The following is a 9630-nucleotide window of genomic DNA, read 5'->3' as shown; positions in this document are numbered from 1 at the left end:
TGGGCTGAGGGTGAGGAGTTGAGGATGACATTGAGGTTATGGGTATGGGTAACTGGGGTGTTGGTGCCCTCAAGAGCAATAGGGAAGTTGAGAAAAGGAGTGTGAGATGGAAAGAATGAGTAGCTTTGGAAACATTTATATTTAAGAGATTTATAGGATATCCAGTTCAAAATGTTCAATGGACAGTTAGCAATGTGAGCCTGGAACTCAAAACAGAGATTGGGACTGGATCTATATATCTGGTAATAATCTACATAAATAATTAAATCCATGGGAGATGATGAGATCATCAAGTAAGATAGTATAGCAAGCAAACAGAGTCCAGGACAGAGGCTTGGGTTACAATATAGTTAGTGGAAATAACTTGGATGAAAATGTAGCAAAGACTGAGAAAAAGCTATGATACAGATAGCAAGAGAGCCATGGCTTTGTACAGTTGGTTTCCCATGTCTGGAATGTACTCTTTCTTCATTTCTGCTTCTCATAATCCCTATCTTACAGATAGCAAGAGAGCCATGGCTTTGTACAATTGGTTCTCCACACCTGGAATGTACTCCTTCATTTCTGCCTCTCATAATCTCTATCTTCCATCAAGGCTCATCTCAAACACCACCTCCTACAGGAGGCCTATATTGATACTCCAGATATAGTTGCCAGTGCCCTCTCCTCTGGAAATTGCATTATCTCACACACACACACACACACACACACACACACACACACACACACATATTTACATATCTTTGTATTTGTTGTTTCCTCTGGTAGACTCTAAGTTCCTTTAGGCTAGAGACTATTAATTTTTGTATTGTACCCCCTTTGCCTAGTAGAGTGCCTAGCACATTTTAAGTGCTTAATAACAAATGCTTGTTGAATAATGTATGTAAAATGCCTTTCAAATTACAAAATGCTACATAAATGTTATAATTCCTTTATCTCTTTCTCATCATCTTTTTCTCATCTCTTGACTGTGTCAGGAATCTATATCAGGAATAATAAAGGAGAAAATTTTCAAAAGATCAAGAAAAGCCAACTTTCAGGGTATCCAGAATAGAAACTTTAACTTCAGTTACCAGAAAACATTACTTTATCTTCACATGGTCAAACCTGACATTCCTAGTAAGAGACTTTGGATAAGTCTCACAAAGGGTTACCAGGTCTATTTCTTCTAAACTGAGAAGACTGAACTGTATTTTCTAAGATCTTGTTCAACATCCATATCCTCTGATATACATTTTTGTTTTGCAGCTCTAACCAGGATCCTATTTCATACATACACATTAGAAAAAAACTATTAAGTGCTTACTATGTGTTGAACACTGCATTAAGAGCTAAGGACAGAAACAGAAATATCAAGGTAGATCCTCTCAAAGAGCTCACATTTGAATAGGGTGAGAAAATACACGGTCAGTTAGTATTTCGTTTCTGGCCAGCAATGAAGCAAGGCAGATGGTCCCTCAACAAGAGAATATGCTTTTGTAGGGAAGATTTCTAATGGAGATTCTACCTTTGCAAGGTAGAACCTATGAGTAAATCTGATATACTACTTTTCCTGCCAAATTTTTCCCCTATAAGTACTAACTCAACTTTCCATAGGAAAACAGATCCAGGTCCTTGCTGTTTTGTGTATGACCACTGGATGCATAACTGGACTCAAGAAGACTAGTGCATTTGTGTTGTGTGAGAAACTAGCTTGGGGAAACAGTGGAACAGGAAGTACCAGATGTTCCTGACTCCATGTCCCATTTGGACTCGTGTACCCTTGATTTGGATTAAGGGAGATGCTGTTTACTACTCCTTCCTACAAGACACAGGAGCTGAAGACTGGAGAGAGGGTTGCTCTCTCCTACTCCACTCTAGCCCCCAAGTTGGTTGCTCTTTGCCATCATGGAGGCATATCTGCTTCATTCACAGAACATGACTGTTTCATATTTTATTTTTTAACCACAGTTCCATTGCACACAATAAGCAATTAATAGATGTTTGTTGATTTCAATCATTCATCAAGCATGAAATGCCTTCCACAAGCAGAGTAATGAGCTAGGTGGAAAGGCTACAAAGATAGGATTTGGATTCTGTTTTCAAGCAACTTATGACATAATAGGGAGAACAAATACAAAAATAACTATGATACAAGGAAAAGTCAGCTAAGAATAAAGGAAAGGTCCAGGCAAATTGTTTAACAATGATGAAGATTCTGGCAATATAACTTTGTATATCTGGAGAGATACACCTTTATTTGCCAATTAAATAAAACTTTTCTAGGGATGCACCTATAATTGAAAACAACCTGCCACAATTATCTTTCTTATGTTGGAAACAGTAGACAGTACTAACAGCTGTTTCCCATTTCTATAATGCTTTAAGATTCAAAGTATACTTCCAACAACTCTGCAATGATGAAAAGATTATTTTATTTCATGCATAAGGAAATTGAGGCTTAGAAGTGAAGTGATTTGGGTTCTGCTTCCAGGGGTAAGAAGTAAGTCGCTCTCACTCTCCCTCATTAACCTCTGAAAGCCCAGAAAATATCACCCCAGGAAAAACCCTGAGCCAGCAAAAAGAGAGGACACAGTAGTCTTGTACCCCAGGAAGTTTGGGGGATTAATGGGAAAGGCCCCTCTTGATCTGGGTGAGGGGCCTCTATACCTCCAGTATAGAACTGGAGGTGTCCCAGCAAGCCAGCAGCAAGCCCCATCTCAGCATACCAGGGGGAGGTCCTGGGACCCAGGTTCGTGGAGCAGGCAAGTGCCAACATCAGAACTCCCAAGAGCCTCAATACAGGAAGGGAAACTGGTAGACACAAGCTTGAAAAACACCATGGGCAATGGAGTTCTCCAGCAGCAAAATCACCGGTGCCTCACCACAACTCTGGGAAGCACAACTCCAGAAGGCAAAACTCCAAGCTTACAGAAATCCACCAGCATCGAAACAGCCCTGTGCAAGCCCTGGACCAGCAGGAACCAAACATTCAAGTGCAAGGCCCCAGTGACCAGGAAAAGAAGCTTGGGTTAAGTATCGCCTTCACTCCAGGAGGACAACTCAATGTTTTTATTTTTTTTAAGTCAGGAAATAGGCAAACACCATGAACAAAAAGCAGAAACAGAAAATGACCATAGATTCTTATTTTGGGGAAAGGGAAGATGAAGGCACAAATTCAGAAGAGGACAACTTTGTTAATATACCCACATCTGAACTGGTCTCAAGCCCAAAAAGCCTTCTTTGAAGAGCTCAAGAAGGATTTTAAAAGTCAAATAACAGAGGTAGAAGAAAAATTAGGAAAAGAAATGAGAAGTATGCAAGAGAGAGTCAATAGCTTAGAAAAGGAAGGACAACAATTAACTGTAGAAAACAAGTCCTTAAAAAGTAGAATTGGCCAAATGGAAAAGGAAGCACAAAGACTCACTGAAGAGAACTCCTTAAAAAGTAAAAGGGGCCAAATGGAAAAGGAGGTACAAAATCTAATAGAAGAAAACATCTCCTTAAAAATTAGAAAGCAGCAAATGGAAGCTAATGACTCTACGAGAGCAAGAATCAGTCAAACAGAAACAAAAGAATGAAAAAACACACGAAAACACAAAATACCTCATTGGTAAAACAAATGACCTGGAAAATAGATCCAGGAGAGACAATTTAAAAATTACTGGTTTAACTGAAAACCACAATGAAAAAAAGAACCTGGACAACATCCTTCAGGAAATCATCAAAGAAAACTGCCCTGATGTCCTAGGACCACAGGGTAAATTAGTCATCGAAAGAATCCACCAATCACCTCTTGAAAGAGATCCCAAATTGAAAATGCCAAGGAATATAGGAACTAAATTCCAAAATTACCATATCAAAGAGAAAATACTGCAAGTGGCCAGAAAGTAATAATTTAAATATCATGGAACCACAATCAGGATTACACAGGACCTTGCAGCTTCTACATTAAAAGATTGGAGGGTGTGGAATACAATATTCCATAAGGCAAAGGAGCTTGGATTACAACCAAGGATCAACTACCCAGCAAAAGTGAGCATAATCTTTCAGGGAAGGAGATAGACATTCAATGAAATGGGGGACTTCCAAACCTTCTTGATGAAAAGATCAGAGCTCAACAGAAAATTTGACCTTCAAATATAAGACTCAAGAGAGGCATAAAAAGGTAAACAGGAAAGAAAAAAAACCCATATTATTAATAAGGGCAAACTGTTTACATCCCAACCAGGGAAGATGACACTTGTAGCTCTTAAGAATTGTAATGTCATTATGACATTTAAAAGGGGGTATACTTAGACAGAGGGTGTGGGTTTAAATTGACTTCAGGGTGATGGTAAAAAAAACCTAATTAAGTGGTAAAAAGGGATTGTACTGAGGAGAAGAAGAAAGGAGGAGGCAGACAAGGATAAAATATATTACATGAAAAGGCACAAAAACCCAATACAGTAGAGGGAAAGAAGGGAGAGAGATGAGCATTGTCTGAACCTTACTGTCATCAGATTTGGTTCAAAGAGGGTATAACATAATCAGGTTTAGAAATCTAACTTACCTTATAGGAAGTAGAAAGGATAAAGGGAAAAGAAAAGGGAGGGCAGACTGAGGGAGGTGATGGTCAAAAGCAAAACTTACTGAGGAGGGAAAGGGAAAAAGGAGAGAAAAAAGCATAAATGGGGAGGAGGGAGAGGAATACAATGGAGAGGAAGACACAGATAGTAATCATAACTGTGAATGTGAATGGGAGGAACTCTCCCATAAAACAGAACCAGAAAGCAGAGAGGATTAAGAACCACAACCCTACATTATGTTGTTTACAGGAAACACATTTGAAGCAGAGGGATACACACAGAGTAAAGGTAAAAGGCTGGAACAGAATATATTATGCTTCAGCTGAAGTAAAAAAAGCAAGGGTAGCAATCCTGATCTCAGACAAAGCAAAAGCAAAAATAGATCTAATTAAAGAGATAAGGAAGGAAACTACATCCTGGTAAAAGTTACCATAGATAATAAAGTAATATTATTACTTAACATATATGCACCAAGTGGTATAGCAGCCAGATTCTTAAAGGAGAAGCTAAGGGATGTACAGGAAGAAATAGACAGCAAAACAATGCTACTGAGGGACCTCAATCTCCCTCTCTCAGAACTAGATAAATTGAACTATCACATCAAAGTCAATTTAAATTGAACAAAATAAACAAGAAAGAAGTTAAGGAGATCAACAGAATCTTAGAAAAGTTAAATATGGTTGACCTCTGGAGAAAACTGAATGGAGACAGAAAGGAATATATCTTTTTCTTGGTGGTACATGGCACCTACACAAAAACTGACCATGGACTAGAGCATAAAAATCTTACAATCCAATGCAGAAAGGCAGAAATATTAGATGCATCATTTTCAGATCATGATGCAATAAAATTACATGTAATAAAGGGCCATGGAAAGATAGACTAAAAATTAACTGGAAACTAAATAATCTAACCCTAAAGAATGAGTGGGTCAAACAACAAATCACAGAAACAATCAATAACATCATCCAAGAGAATGAAAATAATGAGACAACATACCAAAACTTATGGGATGCAGCAAAAGCAATCCCTGGGGAAGTTTTATATCTCTAAATGCTTATGTGAATAAAATAGAGAAAGAAGAGATCAATGAATTTGGCATACAATTAAAAGCAGCAATCATCAAAATTACTTGGTACTTGTAATGAAATAGAGTGGTGGATCAGGGGAACAGGTTAAGTATGCAAGACACAACAGTCTATAAGTATACTAATCTACTATTTCATAAATCCAAAGACTCCAGATTCTGGGATAAGAAATCACTATCTAGCAAAAACTGCTGGGAAAACTGGAAAAATGCATGGCATAAACTGGGTGTAGACCAACATCTTACACCCTATACCAAGATAAAGTCAAAATGGGTACACAATTTAGGTATAAAGACTGATACTATAAACAAACTAGAAGAGCAAAAAATAGTTTACCTTTCAGATTTATGGAGAAGGGAAGAATTTATGACCAACAAGAAATAGAGAACATTATGAAAGGTAAAATGGACAATTCTGATTACATTAAATTGAAAGGTTTTCGCACAAATAAAGACAATGCATCTAAGATTAGGAGAGAAGCAGAAAACCGGGAAAGAATTTTTACAACCAGTATCTCTGATAAGGGCCTCATTTCTAAAATATATAGAGAACTGAGTCAAATTTATAAAAATACCAGTCATTCCCCAATTGATAAATGGTCAAAGGATATGAACAGGCAGTTTTCAGAGGAAGAAACTAAAGCTATCTATAGTCATATGAAAAAATGTTCTAAATCACTGTTGATCAGAGAAATACAAATCAAAACGACTCTGAGGTACCACATCACACCTATCAGATTGGTTAACATGACAAAACAGGACAATGATAAATGTTGGAGAAGATGTGGGAAAATTGGAACACTAATGCATTGTTGGTAGAGTTGTGAAATGATCCAACAATTTTAGAGAGCAATTTGGAACGATGCCCAAAGGGCTATAAAATTGTGCATACCCTTTGACCCAGAAACACCACTTTTAGGTCTGTATCCCAAAGAGATCATAAAAATGGGAAAAGGACCCACATCTACAAAAATACTTACAGCATCTCTTTTTGTGGTAGCAAAAAATTGGAAATTGAGGGGATGCCCATCAGTTGGGGAATGGCTGAACAAGTTGTGGTATATGAATGTAATGGAATACTATTGTGTTATAAGAAATGATGAGCAGGCAGACTTCAAAAAAACTGGGAAAGACTTACATGAACTGATACAAAGTGAAATGAGCAAACCCAGGAGAACGTTGTACATAGTAACAGCCACATTATAGGATAAGTGACTTTGACAGACTTGGCTCTTCACAGCAACACAAGAATCTAAGACAACTCCAAAAGATTCATGATAGAAATTGCTATCCACACCCAGAGAAAGAAATATGGAGTCTGAACGCAGATCAAAGCATACTATTTGCTCTCCTTTTTCTTTGTTTTGTTTTACTGCTTCATTCTTGTGGTTCCTCCCATTAGTTCTAATTGTTCCTTACATCATGACTAATGGGAAAATATGCTTAATATGAATGAATAAGCAGAGCCCATATCAGATTATACACCATCTTGGGTGAGAAGAAGTGGGAGGGGGAGAAAATTAAAAATTCCAAATCTTGTGGAAGTGAATGTTGAAAACTAAAAGTAATTAACTAAAAAAAAAAGTGACTTGCTGAGGATCGCATAAGATGGAGAGTTGATACTTACAGCCAGGTCTCCCACCTCCAAATTCAGGGTTCTTCCCAAAATAGACATAAACTATGGAGACACAAGCCAATGCTCTAGCTGTTCTGATGGTCAACTGAGACATCAGTAGATGGAGTCTTTGAGTACCAGTGATGGCTCTGCCAGACACCGACTCTCTCCTTGGAGAAGCATCGGACATTGACAAAAATCTCAGCTTTCTAGAAATTGCCAAGTAGCTCTAGTAAGTCTCATAAAGAAGGTAGAAATAGAAGTTTAGGAGCAGCTAAGTGGTGTAGTGGATACAGCACCACCCCTGGAATCAGGAGGACCTGAGTTCAAATCTGCCTTCAGACTCATAACACTTACTAGCTATGTGACCCTACGCAAGTCACTTAACCCCAACTGCCTTACCAAAAAAAGAAAGAAAGAAAGAAAGAAAGAAAGAAAGAAAGAAAGAAAGAAAGAAAGAAAGAAAGAAAGAAAGAAACAGAAGTGTAAGGACAGGGTACACAGAATCTAGCAACCATATTCACATCCATGAGTCATTGATATCTTTTCCTAATACTGAGAAATTGTGACAGTTCAAAAAAACATGAATGCTAGCCAATTTGTTGCTTAATGGTTAACTCAAATGCGATTTTAAAAGAGAGAGAGACTATGTTGCTATGGAAAAAGCACTGGACTTAGGTTCAACTCTGTACTATTGACATTTACTAGCTATGACTCTGGGCAAATCATTTCCCTCTGTTGGAGTCTGTTTCCTTATCAGTAAAACTGGGATAATGCTTTCAACACTAATCTCAGCATTGTGAAGAAAGTCCTTTTAAACCTTAAATGTCAACTATCATCAGCTATAGAAATGTCAACTATTATTACCATTACATGTCTACCCTACACATGTAAGACTCAACTGGCCACTCTGAAATAGGTAGATGATGAAACTACAGTCAGAAAGAAGGATGTGCCACGATGCTAGGCTCAACATGGATGTGGCAAGCAGGTTCTTGGGAAGTGGTATTTGGGGGCCTAGCTTAGCAATGACATCATATCTCATGACTTAAAATGGTTCCTGATGACACCAAGTTTTTCCCCAAAGAAACATATATTCAAATGAACAAATTTTTATTTATTTATAAAATGAAAATCTTTACAGGTGGGGACAATTGTAAGGTGGAGAGGCATTCCACATCTTACTGATCTTTGGAGGCCCAAATTATTGAGAAAAATCCTAGCAGGGATCATCAAGGACAAGGTGGGTAGAGAAATGTTGTTTTTACACCCAATCTATAGGCCTCACTTGACTGCTAGAAAGCACAAGAACTTGTATGGCAAATCAATTTTGCATATGTTGAAAAACCAGTCTTAAATTATCTATATGTATTGTTTTCTTTTAAAATTATAAACTCAACAATCTCAGCAAATGCAAACAAAAACAACTAATTTAAAACTAAATGAAAGCCATGTAATTGAACTATTTACTTTTTTAAAAGAACACATTTTAATAAAATAAGAATAACTCTGGGTCCTTTTCTATCTCTGAAGTTTTGTAGTGGTTGTCATCTCCTCATGGCATGGTCACCCTGAGTTCTTGAGGACCATGCTGGGAAGTGCAAGTTCTGGAAAAGCTTTAATATGGGTCTGGAAATTGACTACATTTATTATTCAAGGATCAGCCTAGCTAAGTTTGGAAAGGCTCATCAATTAGTAGGTTGACCACGAAGTGACAAATTATTTTTAGTTACAGCAAATCACGAAACTTTCTATTATGGCATGGAGGGGATTGTGGTGACAAGCATCAATGGAGTACATTCACACCGGTGAAATCATAGATCCTTGAAGTAAGTATTCAAAAATATGTGCTGCTATTCTAAATCTACTTTCTTCACATTGCTCTATTTTGAATATCTTTATATTCTTCATATTTTCCATTTTAATGGTACCATTACAGATAGTTCTGGGGAACTTGCTTAATTTTCTGAAATAGGTAACCTGTTTTTAATGTGTTTTGGGATGGTAATAATTCTGAGGTTCCCTTTCCTCAATCAGTCCTCCAAATCTATAACATTATTCTGCAATGCTTACATATCTTTTCACAGATGAATTATTATTTTAATGTTTTAACATTTTTACTTAAAGTTTTGAGTTCCAAATTTTATCCCTCTCCTTCCCCCTCTCTTAGACAGTAGGCAGATACAGGTTATTTATGTGCAACTGTGTAAAACATATTAGTTATTCTGTACAAGAAGAGTCAAATACAAGGAAAAAAATGAAAGGAAGTGAAAAACAGCATGTTTTAGTCTGTATTCAGTCAACATCAGTTCTTTTTCTGGAGGCGGATAGCACATCTCATCATTAGTCCTTTAGGATTGTCTCAGATCATTGTATTGCTG

The sequence above is a fragment of the Phascolarctos cinereus genome, unplaced genomic scaffold (assembly GCF_003287225.1).
Source record: "Phascolarctos cinereus isolate Bilbo 61053 unplaced genomic scaffold, phaCin_HiC Scaffold_726;HRSCAF=1367, whole genome shotgun sequence".
NCBI classification, from domain to species: domain Eukaryota; kingdom Metazoa; phylum Chordata; class Mammalia; order Diprotodontia; family Phascolarctidae; genus Phascolarctos; species Phascolarctos cinereus.
Note: the sequence above shows the minus strand (reverse complement) of the source record.